We start from the raw sequence: 17,299 nt of genomic DNA on the forward strand, positions 1-17,299 counted from the left end.
TCTCAGTGGTGCTTTGACACACAAATATCTTTCTTTGCGCATTTAATTTCATGACTACAGAGTTGGGCAATGGCCTGATCTGCAATCCGGTTTGAGAAATAACATGCATAAGCACGCCCGATCCACATTAAAAAAAACAGCCATAGAGTGTCCGGGAACCTTTCCCCACACTTTTCTTAGCTAGGGCTGTTTCTCGGCAGGATTGGACGGTCCCACCAGAAAACCAGAGACTCCTCCGGTGGGCCCTGGCTTCTCCTTCAGGAGAGTTCATAGTGCCGAGGTGAGGCCATGATGATGATAGAGGCCACCATCTGCTTAGTTTTCTGTTACTTGGAATGCAAGTGCAAGTATGCAGCTAGCTAGCCACCCACTCACAGGCTGCAATACTAAGCTGCCAGATTTCTGGGCAGCTACTTGCACTTGAAATGTGGCCTTTTAGGCTCGTGGAGGCTGAAGATTTTCACAACCTCATGCCTCATGTCTAGTGTTGAGCCACCCCCGTAGTGTTTGGGTTCGGTTCGTCGAACACCGGTATGTTCGCCAAACTGTTCGTCGAACTGTTCGTCGAACACCGTCGAACTCCATTAAAACCAATGGCAGGCAAACAAAAACACATAGAAACACATAGAAAACACCTTCAAAGGTGTCCAAAACCTGACAAACTGCTCAGAAGACACAACTAACACATGGAAAAGTGACAAGTAAATATAGTCATGCGAAAAGAAAGAGGTGGAGGAGTAAAAGGAGGGGGAGACACAGATATAGGCATGTCATGCCCTTCTAAAACCAAAAAAGTGAGAAGCCGACACGGCCAGTCCGTTCCTGCCAGTGCGACCTCCGTGTCGCCGGGTTTGTGCCAGAGCTGCGATGGACCCTGACGGCCAGCCCCCCTCTCCCAATACTGGTGCCTGTCCGCTGGTGGGTCGAGCCTCCCCATGGTGGAGGCAGGTCTAAGCTCTGTAATTTAAATTGTCTCTCTAATTTTACAAGGATCTATTGGAGGGCAAGTCTGATGCCAGCAGCCGCGGTAATTCCAGCGTCCACTAAAGCTGCTGCAGTTAAAAAGCTTTTATAAGGATCGAGCATGGCGGTCCACCGCAAGGCGTCCTACCGCCAGTCCCAGCCCCTGTGCCTTGGGGTGCCTCCCCCGATGCTCTTCACTGAGTGTCCCGGGGACCCGAAGCATTTCCTTTGAAAAAATTAAGTGTCCAAACTACAGGTGTTGTAGCTTGCTTAACAGCTGGGATAATCCGCTGACTAGCAGACACTGCTACTAGGCCCAAAGTATTGCCTGGGCTAGATGCAGTTAAAAATTTGTAATTAGATATACAGGCGGTGGCTACTCCGCTGACTAGCAGACACTGAAGCTTTGCAGCAGACCTCTGATTCCCAGGCTATAGTATGAGTAAACAGCTCTTCAGACTCAACCATCTGTGTTACCCCAAGCCATAGTGTATGCACTTTCTTAAGGTTAAAAGGGGGGGTAGAGACCCGACCCACCTGGAATTGATGATGCCTACGTCATGTAAAACACAGCAAGGGGACTCCAAAAAGAGTCTCCATTTTTTCCAAAAATTATGGCAGAGACACCACTTAAGTGGCATCAATTGTCCCAGAGTTGCTTAAAATGGTTGGTGAGGTGATTTTCCAAAATCCTCAAGCTTTTAGTCTCCCCAGGATGACACAGGTTGGGCAGATGGTGGTTGGACTGACCTGCTAGGCCGCATTGTAGCACAGTGAGCTTCGCACTGCAACTTATGCTTCATATCCATGTGACGGTTCAAGCATAAAGTACTCAAACTATTGTTTTTTTGGCCTCTACTTAGCTTTTGGTGACAAATGTTACAGATAACATGAGTTGGGTCATCCTTAGACATCTCAAAAAATGCCCAGGCTATGCAAGGTTTAGAGCCCATGCGACTCTGCTACTAGCAATACTATCAAATGATTGGCTGGGTTAGATGCAGTAAAAAATTCTTATTAGATACACAGGCGGTGCAGCTTGCTTCGCAGCTGGGCTACTACGCCCAAAGTATTGGTAGACTGTATACTAAAAAAGGAAGGATTCACTGACTGTGGTGGCCCCTCCGCGGGCCGTGGCGATTGATCATCCACTTTCGCTGCCCCTTACTCAACGAATTCACAAACATCTCCCGTCGGTTTGGAGTCCCATTATGCCCAACCAAAAACATAGGCCCCACAACAAAAATATCGTTCTTAGGCATCGAAATCGACACCACAGCAAGGTTTTTCCACCTCCCATGGGAAAAAATACCAAAACATTACACCTGATCTAGGTTTTTTGTGCAGTATGGAAAGTAACACTACAGCAGATGCAAGTATTACTAGGTCTCCTTGTGTTTGCGAGCCGGGTCATGCCAGTCGGAAGGGTCTTTTCTCTTCATTAATCGCCCGCAACAAAAGGGGCATCTAAACCGAGTCATACAATCAGAATCAGCAGGCAGCTATGGGCGGACTTAGAGGTGTGGAAAACCTTCTTATAATCATTCAACACACGTTATTTATGTCAGCAGAACAGTCCAACATTGAACTAAGATTATTCACTGGGGCGGCAGAATCAGGCGGATATGCAGCGATACTAAATAACCAATGGTGCACAAGCTTATGGTTATTGGGCGAACAAGTGCTGACAAAAAAAAAGACAGTCATGGAACTGTTTCCAATAGTGGTAGCAATAGAAATATGGGGCGCGCTCCTGGCTAACAAAAATATACGCTTCATAACAAAAAACACCAGCCTAGCGCACTTCATTAATAATATGGCATCATCGTCTCTCCCAGTGCTAGGCCTACTTCTCCGGCTAGCATTCCTGTGCCTAAAACACAATGTATGGGTCCGCGCTAGCCACGATTCTGAGGGGTCTAGTGCGGCTGCTAACGCTTTATCACAATTCAATTGGCAGATTTTCACAGAGCTCCTCCCCAACGCCCACCCATCGGGCAACAGTTGCCCAGCCTCCCTATGGTATCTAGTGGCGAATAGTTGATGCCATTAATCAGAGCGTCAGTTGCCCCGTCGATGTGGCAAGCATACGGTAAGGCATGGGAAGAGTGGACACGACTAGTAGCAGGCAGACGGGTTGACCAAAGTGAACAAGCCAGATTAGAAGTCACCATAGAATTTCTCCACCAGCTAATGATGAGGGGCATATCAGGGTCGTCAGCGCAGCGGTGGCTGACCGGAGTAGCATTTCACTTCCAACTACTGAATTGGGGACATGTGACAAATAGATTTATCATCAGACAATCCATAAAAGGGTGGAAAAGGGGTCAGCCAAGTCATGAGTGTAGACGTCCCGTCCCGTGTCACTAAAACTGATTTCTCGCATCATATCCCTAACACCATTAACATGACACTCACAATTCGAAGCAACACTACTGTCTACTGCATTTGCGATCGACTTCTTCGGGGCGCTATGCATAAGCGAATTAGTCCCTCAATCCAAAATTACCACCAGTGGAGGCTTATTACACCAGGACGTAGTCATAACCAATAATGCAATACGTCTACGCATGCGCAAATCGAAAACGGTTCCAACGGGCAGGGGCACTTGGGTACTTCTACAACCCACAAACAGTACGCTGAGTCGGGTAACAATAGTAAAAACATATATAACCATCAGATCACAAAGTAATTTCTTCCTATCACACATTGATGGAACGCCATTATCAAGATACCAGTTCCAAGCTATATTTAATAAATGCCTAACATCGGCAGGGAACCACCCCAAAGATTATGGGACACACTCATTCCACATAGGCGCGGCCACGGAAGCAACAAGAGCAGGACTGTCAGAAACGGAAGTTCAGAGGATAGGGAGATGGCGATCCACGTGTTTGGCGACATACATAAGACCGGACTTGTTATCCTAACGTGGTTTGTTTCTTTTACAGGTGACGCTAAGCCAACAGTGTGGGTGATAGGCAACTCGTATATATATTGTGCATAAAAAAGGGCGAAAGTCCGCCCAGGCGGGAGGAAATTTGAGTTTCATAACACATATTTCAACTGGAGAGGTATTAGAGGCCTGCAATGGCCACAGGTACTAATGGAGGTAATCAAGGTAGGGAGAGAGGCTAGAGGTCTGGTCACCTTAGTTATACAGGCCCGGGGGAAACGACATAGGTTATCACAAGAGCGCATAACTAATGGCAATAATGAAACTAGACACTGAGCGCTTCAGAGAATTTTTCACAAAAATAACTATAGTATGGTCAGAGATTGTGCCGAGAGCGGTATGGCAAGGTGCCCGAGACATCACGGCCATTGAACGGACAAGGCGGCTAATAAATATTTGGATGGCAAAATTTATAAGAGACAGAGGCAGTGTAGTGATACGACACCGACAACTGGAAGGAGATAAAGCAGGCCTCATACGGCCCCACGGTGTTCACTTAATGGATATTGGACTGGACATATTCCTGTCAGGACTCCAGGACGGAATGGAACAAGCATTAAGAGTGATGGAGGGGGGTCAGAGTCCTGCATACGAGTACGCAGGATCCTCCGTGGCCTGGAAATAGAAAGGACATGTTGGAGAGTTACACTTGTTGGCCAACTTGCCGGTGTGGAGACACAGGGCATGCTGCAGCAAGCTGAATTATTTTAGAAATAAAATGCCTTTTTAATGTCATGAGTATAAACAGTTAATAAAGCTGTGACCGATCTTCACCCATCCAGTTGTAAGAGTTACATGATTGTATTGTCAATGAAAGGGGGGCGGTAGGGGGGCTGAGCGTCTGGGTTTGGTTGGGGGTCCCCACAGTCTGCCTAGGCTAGATGCAGTTAAAAATTATTATTAGATACACAGGCGGTGCAGCTTTCTTCACAGCTGGGCTACTACGCTGACTAGCAGACACTGAAGCTTTGGAGCAGACCTCTGAGTAAACAGCTCTTCAGACTCAACCATCTGTGTTACCCCAAGCCATAGTGTATGTAGTTTCTTACGGTTAAAGGGGGGGGGGGACCCAACCCACCTGTAATTGACGATGCCAACATCACGTCAAACACAGCAAGGGGACTCCAAAAAGAGTCTCCATTTTTTCCAAAAATTTGTGGCATAGACACCACTTAAGTGGCATCAATTGCCCCAGAGTTGCTTAAAACGGTTGGTGATGTGATTTTACCAAATCATCAAGCTTTTACTCTCCCCAGGATGACACAGGAGTAGAAAAGTCCTTGCGGATGCATGATTTGTTCATCTTTATGAACGTGAGTCTGTCTACATTGTCAGTGGACAGCTAGTGCGCTTATCTGTCAGCACACCATCAGCAGCGCTGAACACACGTTCAGAGAGAACACTGGCTGCGGGGCACGACAAGATCTCCAAGGCGTGAGTGGCGAGCTCAGGCCATTTTTCCAGATTGGAAGCCCAAAATGAGCAAGGGTCCAGTGACACAGTCATGGCTTCGATGTTCACTTGGAGATACTCCTGTACCATCGTCTCTAGGCGTTGACTATGTGTCAGACTTCTTGTCTCCTGTGGCCTTGCAAAGGATGGGCTAAAAAAGTGGTGAAATGATTGCACAAAATTGCTGATACCAGCAGATACTGTGTTTCTGTTACGGTTTGAGTGCTGAAGACTCGACAGTCCCACGGTTGGCAAGTTAGAACTGTGAGACTCACTACGTGCACCACTGGTGTTTTGTGGAAAAGCACATGTAAGATTCTGCAACAGTCTCTGCTGATACTCCTGCATGCGTGAATCCCTTTCTATGGCAGGAATTATTTCTGTTAATTTACTTTTGTACCTAAGAGTGTGGCAACCCAGTAGTCAGGATTATTTCGAATTCTGACAATCCGAGGGTCATGTTGCAGGTAGTGCAGCGAGAAGGCACTCATGTGTCTTGCGCATCCAGGAGCACCAAGTCCCTGTTGTGTTGGTGGCGAGGTAAGAATCATGCTTCCTTCCTCTGCCCTCTCCCCCCAACCTCGCACAACAGAAATGTGATCAAGTTCTCCCTCATCTGATGAGTCTTCCATGCCCATCGCAAGTTCGTCCTCCACTTCTTCCTCGGCTCCTGCACCTTCCTCAACAGTTTGGCTGCTACCATATGCCCTGGTTAATCCCTCTCCTCCACCTTCCCATGCCTGCCGCCTTGGTGCTGCTGACCGTCTGGACCTTGCAGATGTTAGCCCTTCCGCATACAACTCCTCCTTCTCTACTTCCTCCACCTCCTCTTGTCCCACCACCTGACTCCGAATTCTGTTTAATGTGTGCTCCAGCATGTAAATCACCGGAATAGTCATGCTGATAATGGCATCATCAGCACTAAACATCTTCGTCGCCATTTAAAAACTGTGCAGAAGGGTGCATAGGTCCCTGATCTGAGACCACTCCTCCAGCGTGATTTGCCCCACCTCTGGATCTCGTTGGCCCAGGCTAAACGTCACAACGTATTGCACCAGGGCTTGTCGGTGCTGCCACAGTCGCTGCAACATGTGCAGAGTTGAATTCCACCGTGTTGGCACATCGCATTTCAGCCGGTGAAGTGGCAGGCCCAGCGACTTCTGTAGAGATGTAAGAGAGCTGCGGGATGCAAACGGCAGAAGTGAGCACACAGCGACCGTGCCCTCTGCAGAAGGCCATCTAGTAAGGGATAGTGGGCTAAAAATTGCTGGACAACCAGGTTCAACACGTGAGCCATACAAGGCATGTGTGTGACATTGCCCCGGGGAAGGGCCACACCCAGGTTTGCAGCATTGTCGCACACGGCCTTCCCTGGTTGCAGGTCCAGTGGAGACAACCATTCATGAAACTGGTTCTCCAGAGCTGACCACAACTCCTCAGCTGTGTGACTCACATTTCCCAGACATTTCAAAGTAAAAACCGCCTGATGACGTTGATCCCTGCTTCCAACATAGTAAGGAGGTGTGCAGGATTTCTTCTGCGCAGTTAGAAAGCGGGTGGCATTACCAGACAGGCTTTGGGTGCAGGTGGAGGACCGAGAGGAGGTTGAGGAGGCAGAAGCAGTGGAGTAACTTCGAGATAAAGAGGATTGAGGCACAACTCGTGGGGACGGCAAGACTTGGACAGCAGCCCTTTGTCCTGCTGTCACCATAGTTACCCAGTGCCCAGTCAGCGACATGTAACGCCCCTGTCCATGCCTACTCGTTCAAGTGTCTGTGGTGAAATGCACCCTGTCACACACAGAGTTTCTCAATGAAGCGGTGATGTTGTGTGCGACATGCTGGTGGAGCGCAGGCACACCTTTCTTTGAGAAGTAGTGCCGACTGGGCATGTGGTACTGGGGCACTGCGACGGACATAAGGTCTCGAAAATCCTCTGTGTCCACCAGGCGGAAAGGCAGCATTTCTGTAGCCAAGAGCTTGCAGATGGTGAAATTCAACCTCTTAGCTTTCTCATGGCTAGGAGGAAATGGTCTTTTACTTGTCCACATCTGAGGGACCGAGGACTGGCTGTTGTGCTTAGACGTGGTTGAGTAGGGTGTCCCCGGCAAACTGCCGGTCTGTGAGGAAGATGCAGGCGGAAAAGTTAGCTTGCCTTGATCCAAAGGTGGTGCTCTCGATGTCGGAGAGCGCTCAACACCAGCTGGTGTTTCCACTTCCAAATGAAATGATGACCTGCCAATCACACTGGCTGTTGCGGGTAAAGAGGTGGCAGGTCTGCGTCCAAAAACATGTGTGACTGCTGTCCCCCCAGTCACAGAGGATGAAGAGGCCGTGGATGCACAAGATGGGGCAGACGGTGGTTGGCCCGGCCCGCTAGGCCACATTGTAGCACAGTGAGCTTCCCACTGCAACTTATGCTTCATATCCATGTGACGGTTCATGCATGAAGTACTCAAACTATGGATTTTTTGACATCTACTTAGCTTTTGGTGACAAATGTTACAGATAACACGAGTTGGGTCATCCTTATCGTTCTGAAAAAATGGCCAGGCTATGCAAGGCTTAGAGCCCATGCGACCTGAAGAGCCACCACGACTTGTGGTCAGAGGTACAGTTGTGTTTGAGGATGCAGTTGTTGACGTGCTTCCAGTACTACGTCTCTGTCCAGGAAGGCGCAACCTAACCTCGTGGTCACTAGCATCCTCCTCCACCTCCTCTGCTGACCTCATCGACTGGCTGACTGTGGATTGACAGCAAGTGGGATCTCCAACCTCGTCATCATCACCCTGTGTGTTCTCACACCCGTCGTCCTCAGAGCCAACCTCTTTCTGCCCTGACCGAAAACTCAAGTTGTCGCTCCAATCAGGTATTTGAGTCTCATCATCGTCTTCATCATTGTCTCCACCAACAGGAGTTACAGTTTAGGAACGAGGGTCTACATTATGCTCAGAACCTTCTTCAACTGTTCCTGGATCCGACTCATAAAGATTCTGGGCATCAGTGCAGATCATTTCCTCGTCTGGATTCACAGAAGCTCTGGAGCAGACCTCTGATTCCCAGGTTATAGCATGAGTAAACAGCTCTGCAGACTCAACCATCTGTGCTACCCCATACTCAGACGGGCAGCTGGAGACTTGGGAGCTTTGAGGAAGCAAGTGCGATTGGGGTGACATCTCTGAGGACTGGAGTATTTGTGATGTTGAAGTTGAGGTGGAGGAGAGCCCACTTAAAGGAGCACTTGATATCCGTTGAAGCACCTGCTGTTTTTGTGCCTCATCTGGAATTTGTAGCGATGGGCGTGGCCGTAAGAAAGGGATCGGATCACATTGTCCGCTAAAAGAAGTAGACATCTTAGTTTTGCTGGAAGATGGTCTTTCTTCTGCAGATGTTACTGTTGCTTTAACACCTACCCCACGGACGAAACCTTTTTTTCCCTTCCCAACACGCCTATTCCCCTTTCCACTAGCAGCAGGCCTTTTGCCACTCATTTTGGTGGTTAACTAATTGACAACTCTGGAGTTGTTTGCACAAAAAACGATGGATGGAAACCGAGCAGAGCTGAGTGGCCAAACTGTGGTACTAGCCCAAAAGGCTGGGTTAGAAGCAGTAAAACAATTTTATTAGATACACAGGTGGTGGAGCTTGGTATAGATGGCCTAATACAATGAGTACCACACACTGCTACAGGCCAAAAATTATTTTCCGGGCTAGATGCAGCTAAAAATTATTATTAATTTCAAAGCTGGTGGAGCTTAGTATAGATGGCCTAATAGATTAAGTACCACACACTGCTACAGGCCCAAAATTATTTTCCGGGCTAGATGCAGCTAAAAATTATTATTAATTTCAAAGCTGGTGGAGCTTAGTATAGATAACCTAATAGATTGAGTACCACACACTGCTACAGGCCCAAAATTATTTTCCGGGCTAGATGCAGCTAAAAATTATTATTAATTTCAAAGCTGGTGGAGCTTGGTTTAGATGGCCTAATACAATGAGCACCACACACTGCTACTATGCCCAAAATTATTTTCCGGGCTAGATGCAGCTAAAATTATTATTAATTTCAAAGCTGATGGAGCTTGGTATAGATGGCCTAAAACAATGAGTACCACACACTGCTACTATGCCCAAAATTATTTTCCGGGCTAGATGCAGCTAAAAATTATTATTAATTTCAAAGCTGGTGGAGCTTAGTATAGATGGCCTAATAGATTGAGTACCACACACTGCTACAGGCCCAAAAATATTATCCGGGCTAGATGCAGCTAAAAATTATTATTAATTTCAAAGCTGGTGGGGCTTAGTATAGATGGCCTAATAGATTGAGTACCACACACTGCTCTAGGCCCAAAATTATTTTCCGGGCGAGATGCAGCTAAAAATTATTATTAATTTCAAAGCTGGTGGAGCTTGGTATAGATGGCCTAATACAATGAGTACCACACACTGCTACTATGCCCAAAAGGTTTTACTTGGCTAGGTGCAGTAAAAAATTCGTATTACATACACAGGTGGTGTAGCTTGCAACACAGATAGGCTACTCCACTGACTAACACACACTGCAAGAGGCCCAAAAGGATTTGCTTAACTAGATTTAGCCAAATGCTGTGAAAAACACTTGCACAGCACCAAAACAGACCTGCCTGGCAAAAAGTCCTAGGAAATGCTGTAGCCTAGCCCTCAAAAGGGCTGCAATTACAACTATTCCCTACTCCCAACCTATCTGTCTATTTAAGAGCAAATTCGCTAGCAATTCACACAGTTAGAAAGTATAGCGCCCACAGCAGCAGCGGTGCCGTCTAACACTCAGCTGCAGTAGTGAGAAAATGGTGGCGATGTGGAAAATGGCTGGGTCTTATAGGGCAAGGACATGTGACATACACAGCCAATGACACATGCCCTTGCTTGTGTGAAAAAAAGCACTTCGCTGCGTGTGTGCGCTGCTGATAGGCTGACAGACTGCACCTACCCACTGTAAATGCGGGAAAGAAAAAAAAAATGGAGATCTTCATTATTTCTGCAGAGATCCATCCCCTGCCCCTCCACCCGCCCACTGTACACTCAAACTGTGTATTAACATTGATTAACAGCATTACTGTGAAAAAATCCAGTTACGATTTTGGTGCACAAACAGTTATCGAACATAACCTCGAACAGCCGGATTTTTTTCAAATCGTTCGTGTTCGTCGATCGGCTCGAACACCGCCCAAAACAGCTCGAATTTGAGATTGGCAAACAGTTCAAGTCGAACACCGCTCATCTCTACTCATGTCCATACTCGGTCCCCAGACGTCACTATTTCTCCCGGTGTTGTCTCCACCTTCTAAAAGCGCGGGTCCCTGAACATTACTGCTGGTACTTTTTCTGTGGGAATTTGCTTGCCTCCTACCAGCCTGGAATATTTCCAGTAAACTATGGTACGTCGCCATGGTATTAGCACTGCCCCCAGTAACAGTAGCGAATCCATCCCCAATTTCCTTCTCAGGAATTTTATTTGGCAGACTGAGTGGCTGCCCAAATCCATTAGTTTCTCACAAAGGAGCTGAAGATAGAGTAGGGAGTAGGTGCAAGTTTCTCCAGCCTGTTAGATATTAGAGGGTGAATGGCAGCACAGTGGATCAGTGGTTAGCACTGAAGCCTTTCAGCGCTGGGATCCTGGGTTCAAATCCCAGCAAGGACAACATCTGCAAGGACTTTGTATGTTCTCCCCATGTTTGCGTGGGTTTCTACCTCAGTAAAAAAGCAGCCATAGAGTGTCCGGGAACCTTCCCACACACTTTTCTTAGCCAGGACTGCTTCTCGGCAGAGTTGGACGGTTCCACCAGAGAATCCTCTGGTGTGCCCTGGCTTTTACATAAGGAGAGTTCATGATAGCGCTAAATATGCCGCTGCTACAGGGCTCTTGAGCGGGGGAGAAAGGTGAGCCCTCAAAATCAAATTCTCTGGTGGGCACAATATTTTTCAATCTGAAACAGCTTCTCAGTGGGAGTTGTATTTCACCACAGCCATATTGTTTAGCTCGGTGAAAGGACTGGCATAGAGGGAAACCATATCAACTCTGGCTGTCATTTCTCTGTCACCAGGTTCCGGCCATTGTCACACACGACCATGCCTGGCTGTATGTTCAGCAGTGAGAGCCACAGATCAAGCTGCTGATTTACAGCTTTCAACAACACTGCAGCGCTGGGCGGTTTGTCACCTAAGCTTTAAGCATGTTATCTTCAGCACAGCCTGTTGCCGCTTGGCCAAGGCAGAGCTGCAGTGCTTTCAGCTTGTAACTGATGTGTTTTTTTTTACGTTATTTTTTAAGGCAAATGCATTCACCGGGAAATGTCATTTTAACATTTTACAACCTTATCTGGCAATGTGGTGTGTGACACATCATCAGACACATCCTGTTTCATTGATGAAGGAGGGACTCTGAAAGACACATAGAGCAGGGCCACAGTAACGAGTACGACATGTTCCCATTAGAAAGGAGAGAGTCTGCTATACAGTTATAGGGTATGCAGTGAGTTCAACGCCTGACCAAATTTAGGAAAAATCCCACTAAGAATTTAAAGACACATAGAGCAGGGCCACAGTAACAAGTACGACATGTTCCCATTAAAAAGGAGAAGGTTTGCCATACAGTTATAGGGTATGCAGTGAGTCCACTTGCTGACCAAATTTAGGAAAAACCCCACTAAGAAACTAAAGACGCATAGAGCAGGGCCACAGTAACGACAAATTCCCATTAGAAAGGAGAGAGTCTGCTATACAGTTATAGGGTATGCAGTGAGTCTAACGGCTGACGAAATTTAGGAAAAACTCCACTAAGAATTTAAAGACACATAGAGCAGGGCCACAGTAACAAGTATGACATGTTCCCATTAGAAAGGAGAGGGTCTGCTATACAGTTATAGGGTATGCAGTGAGTCTAACGGCTGACCAAATTTAGGAAAAACCCCAAAAAGAATTTAAAGACACATAGAGCAGGGCCACAGTAACAAGTACGACATGTTCCCATTAGAAAATATCATCATCATGGCCTCACCACGGCACTATGAACTCTCCTGAAGGAGAAGTCAGGGCCCACCGGAGGAGTATCCGTTTCTCTGGTGGGCCCGTCCAACCCTGCCGAAAAGCAGCCCTGGCTAAGAAAAGTGTGGGGGAAGGTTCCCGGACACTCTATGGATGCTTTTTTAATGTGGGTAGGCCATGCTTATGCATGTTATTTCTCAAAACGCATTTCAGATCAGGCCATTGTCCAACTCTGTATTTAAGAAATTAAATGCGCAAAGAAAGATGTGTGTGAGTCAAAGCATCACCGACAAGTGCGAGTTGATGTTGGACGGGCTGCCATTGCTTTTGGAACAAGCTCAATTACAGGACTTTCTGGGAGAAATGACACGCAGGGTAAATACGGTTTCCCTCTATGCCAGTCCTTTCACCGAGCTAAATACAACTCTTAGCAAAAAAAAGCTGTGGACTGGCGCCGTACCGTCCCTGGCCACATTCACCTGTCCACGTGTTTGTGGTTAAGCGGTCCTTCCCAGTAAGTGCACTGGGGAGGGGACGGGTAATGTTGTGGGACCCGTGCTTGTGGAAGGTGGAGGCGATACCGGGAAATATAGTGGCGGCTGGGGACCGAGTATGGACACCCGGCCACCGCTGGCATGAGTTTATGAAAAGCTTCCGCCTCCACGAGCCTAAAAGGCCACATTTCAAGTGCAAGCAGCTGTCAAAAATTTGGCAGTATAGTATTGCAGCCTGTTGGGTGGCTGCCTGCATACTTGCGCTTGCATTCCAAGGAATGGGGTAGGGAAAACTGAATGTTGCACTAGGACAAGGACATGGACGATGATTGTTGCAAGTCTGCAATGACAGGTGCATTGCTGGAGGCATCTTCGCATGCGCCAAGGATCACTTATGATTGGCACACTTTTAGGCAGTGACCTGGGAGTCAGAGATGCTTCCAGAGGTCTTGCCCATGCTGTTGCCATGTCTTTTCAGCACTGTATGCATGTGTCTGATGACGTGTCACACACCACATGGCCAGATAAGGTTGTAAAATGTTAAAATTACATTTCCTGGTGAATGCATTTGTCTTGGTTGAAAGCAATGCAAAAGTGCAAAAACGCACCAAACACGCTACGTGTGAACATAGCCCAAGTGTGGAGGAGTATTTTTGTTTTTGGTTATTTATTTTGCCTTATATACAAGTCATTACCCTGGAAAGGATGTTCCTTAACATATTTCCCAGGAAAATCCATTTTGGTTTAATTTTTGTATGTTTTGTTGTGAGTCCGTAAAAGTCACGTAATGCTCTGACAACGTTGTTGACAGCAGTGATCTGGGAGTCAGAGATGCTTCCAGGGGTCTTCCCCATGCTGTTCCCATGTCATTTGAGCACTGTTCCCATCGATTTGGGTAATTTTTAAGCCCTCTGCAGACCGCCGGGGAGAGCCACCTAAAAAATGCTCGAGTTTCCCATATACTTACATTGGGCTCGTTGCTCGGGTCGAGCACCCGAGTATTCCAATTTACTCGACCCGAGCAACGAGTACCTGAGCATTATAGTGCTCGCTCATTACTAGTGAGGAACAAATAAGTGTGGAAAGAAGGAGGTCTTGGAGGACCGGAGATTACGGAAGGGATTATATCGGGAGATTAGTTCAGAGATGTATGGAGAAGAAAGGTTAAGGATGGCTTTGTATGTCAGTGTTAGTAGTTTGAACTGGATACGCTGGGCAATTGGGAGCCAGTGAAGGGATCTTATAGATTGCAATCTTATGGATTCCTAGAGTCTAGAGTAAAAAAGCAGCCATAGAGTCTCCAAGAATCTTTCCACACAATCTTCTTATCAAGGAATGCTTCTCGGCAGGGCTGGACTGGCCCACCAGAGAGCCGCAGACTCCTCCATTGGCCCCTGCCTTCTCCATCAGGAAGGTTCATATTGCAAACCTTGCAGGTTGTGATGATGAAGAGACCATCCATCTCCTTAGTTTTCTGTTACTTGGAATTCAAGCGCAAGTATGCAGCCAGCCACCCACCCACAGGTCGCAATAGTATACTGACACATTTCTGGACAACTGCTTGCCCTTGAAATGTTGCCCTTTAGGCTTGTGGAGGCGGAAGCTTTTCAAAACCTCATGGCAGCGGCGGCCGGAACTCCATACTCGGTCCCCAGCCACCACTATTTCTCCCGGTGTCGTCCCTGCCTCACACAAGCACAGGTCCCAGAACATTACCCGTGCCCTCCCCAGTGCACTTAGTAGGAAGGACTGCCTAACTACAAACACGTGGACAAGTAAATGTGGCCAGGGACGGTTCGTCTCACTGGAGCCAGGTCACAGCAAAAAAGCAGCCATAGAGTGTCCAGTAACCTTCCCACACACTTTTCTTAGGCAGAGATGCTTCTTGGCAGGGTTGGACAGGCCCACCAGAGAACCGGAGAATCCTCTGTTGGGCCCTGGCTTCTCCTTCAGGAGAGTTGATAGTGCAAACCTTGCAGCTGCTATGGGGCTCTTTAGTGGGGGAGAAAGGTGGTTCCTCACAATCAAATCCTCTCGTGGGCCCAATGTTCTTCAGTCTGACATTGCTTCTCGATGAGAGTTTTATTTCACCACAGCCATATTCTTTAGCTCGGTGAAAGGACTGGCATAGAGGGAAACCGTATCTACTCCATATGTTATTTCTCCAAGGAAGTCCTCTAATGCAGTTTGTTGCATAATCAATAGCAGCCTGTCCAACATCAGCTCACACTGCTCGGTGGTGCTTAGTCACAGACAAAGATCTTTTTTTACGCCTTGAATTTAATCACTACAGAGTTGGACAATGGCCTGATCTGCAATGCGTTTAGAGAAATAACGTGCATAAGCAAAGTCACGGTTTAGGCCACTGAAGGTCATTAAGCAAACTCATACAGCTTTCTGACAGACTGAAAGAGGGGTATCAAAACTTCCAAGACAGCCAAGACTTCCCTGTCCTCCCCCAGAGGATGATTGTCCATGTTCTTCTCCTCCTCCTTCTCCTCATTATCACACAATTCGCATTGAGATGAGATGAGGCTGGGCTGCATAGTTCCTTGCTCTGACTGAAATGCCTCCTCTTTAACTGTGAGCACCTAGCATTTCAGTAGACAGAGAAGCGGGATTGTGACGCTAAGTATGGCGTCATCGCCGCTCACCATCTTGGTGGAGTCCTCAAAGTTTTTGAGGATGGCACAGAAGTCAGACATCCATGCCCACTCATCAGTTCTTATGTGCGAAGGCTGACCTGAATGCCGATGGGCGTGTTGAAGCTGGTACTCAACAACTGCCTTATGCTGCTCACAAATACTTCCTAACATCTGCAACGTTGATTTCCAATGTGTAGTGAGATCGCGCAACAGTCTGTGACCTGGAAGCTGCATATGCTGCTGAAGCACTGCCAGGGTGACGGAAGCTATAGCTGAGTTTCTGAAATGGGCACACACGCATTGTACTTTCACAAGCAGCTGTGGCAAATCTGGGTAGGGTTTGAGAAACTTCTGAACCACTAAGTTGAGCACATTTAGTGCTCTCTCATTACTAATGTGTACCCTTGCATGGAGAACAATATCAGCACCGAAAAATTAAAAGATAAAATATAGCCTGCTTTATATACCACGGTGCTAAGAAAACCAATTTTGACTATATCTTGTGTACCCCTGTGACAAAAATATCTGCACCAAAGAATTACTTTCACTGCAGTAGAACTAGTATAATGGTGACCAAAAACTCTTCCACTACAGCCAACCCAATAGATGTAGAGACCCAATAAGGATTCTCCACATTTAAAAAAATTAGGGCCTAAACCCACCAAAGTGGCATCAATTTCACCAGAGTAGAAGTAGTTTAATGGAGACAGAAACCTCTTCCACTACAGCCAAACCCAATAGATGGAGACCCAATCAGGATTCCCACATTTACAAAAAATAGTGGCAGACACCAGCAGAGTGGCATTAATATCAGTACAGTAGAAACTGTAGAATTAGGAACGACGTGACTTCTCCTAAAGCCAACCCAGTAGATGGAGACTCAATCAGAAGTGTTTACATTTCCCTAAATTAGGGCCTAGCACCACCAAAGTGGTATCGATTTCACCAGAGAAGTAGTTTAATGGAGACAAAACCTCTTCCACTACAGCCAACCCAATAGATGGAGAGAACCAATCAGGATTCTCCCCATTTAAAAAAAATAAGGCCTAAACCCACCAAAGTGGCATTAGTTTCACCATAGTGTTTACATTACCCTAAATTAGGGCCTAGCACCTAACCAAAAACAAAAATACTCCTCCACACCTTGGGCTATGTTCACAAGTAGCATTTTTTATGTGTTTTTGCATTTTTGTATTGCTTTCAACCGTGACAAATGCATTCACCGGGAAATGTAATTTTAACATTTTACAACCTTATCTGGCCATGTGCTGTGTGACACATGCATACAGTGCTGAAAAAACATGGGAACAGCATGGGGAATACCCCCGGAAGCATCTCTGACACCCAGGTCACTGCCTAAAAGTGTGCCCATCAGAAGTGATCCTTGCCACATCAGAAGATGCAGACTTGCAACTATCCCCGTTCAAGTCCTTGTCCCAGGGCAGTGTTCAATTGTACCTCCCCCATTCCTTGCAATGCAAGTATGCAGCCTGCCACCCATCCCCAGGCTGCAATACCATACTTCTTGCATGCTTGCACTTGAAATTGGGCCTTTTAGGCATGTGGAGGCGGAATCTGGCCACCTCGTCATGGCTGCGTCGGGGGTCTGGTAACCATACTCAGTCACCAGCTGCCCGGCGGCCGGGAGTCCACGCTTGGTCCCCAGCTGCCAGGGGGCGGCTGGGTGTCCATACTCGGTCCTCAGCTGCCTGGGTGCGGCCGGGTGTCCATAAACGGTCCCCAGCCGCCCCTATTTTTTAT

The sequence above is a fragment of the Phyllobates terribilis genome, unplaced genomic scaffold (genome assembly GCF_046119375.1).
Source record: "Phyllobates terribilis strain yellow unplaced genomic scaffold, ASM4611937v1 Scaffold_3__8_contigs__length_932513732, whole genome shotgun sequence".
Lineage (NCBI taxonomy): Eukaryota > Metazoa > Chordata > Amphibia > Anura > Dendrobatidae > Phyllobates > Phyllobates terribilis.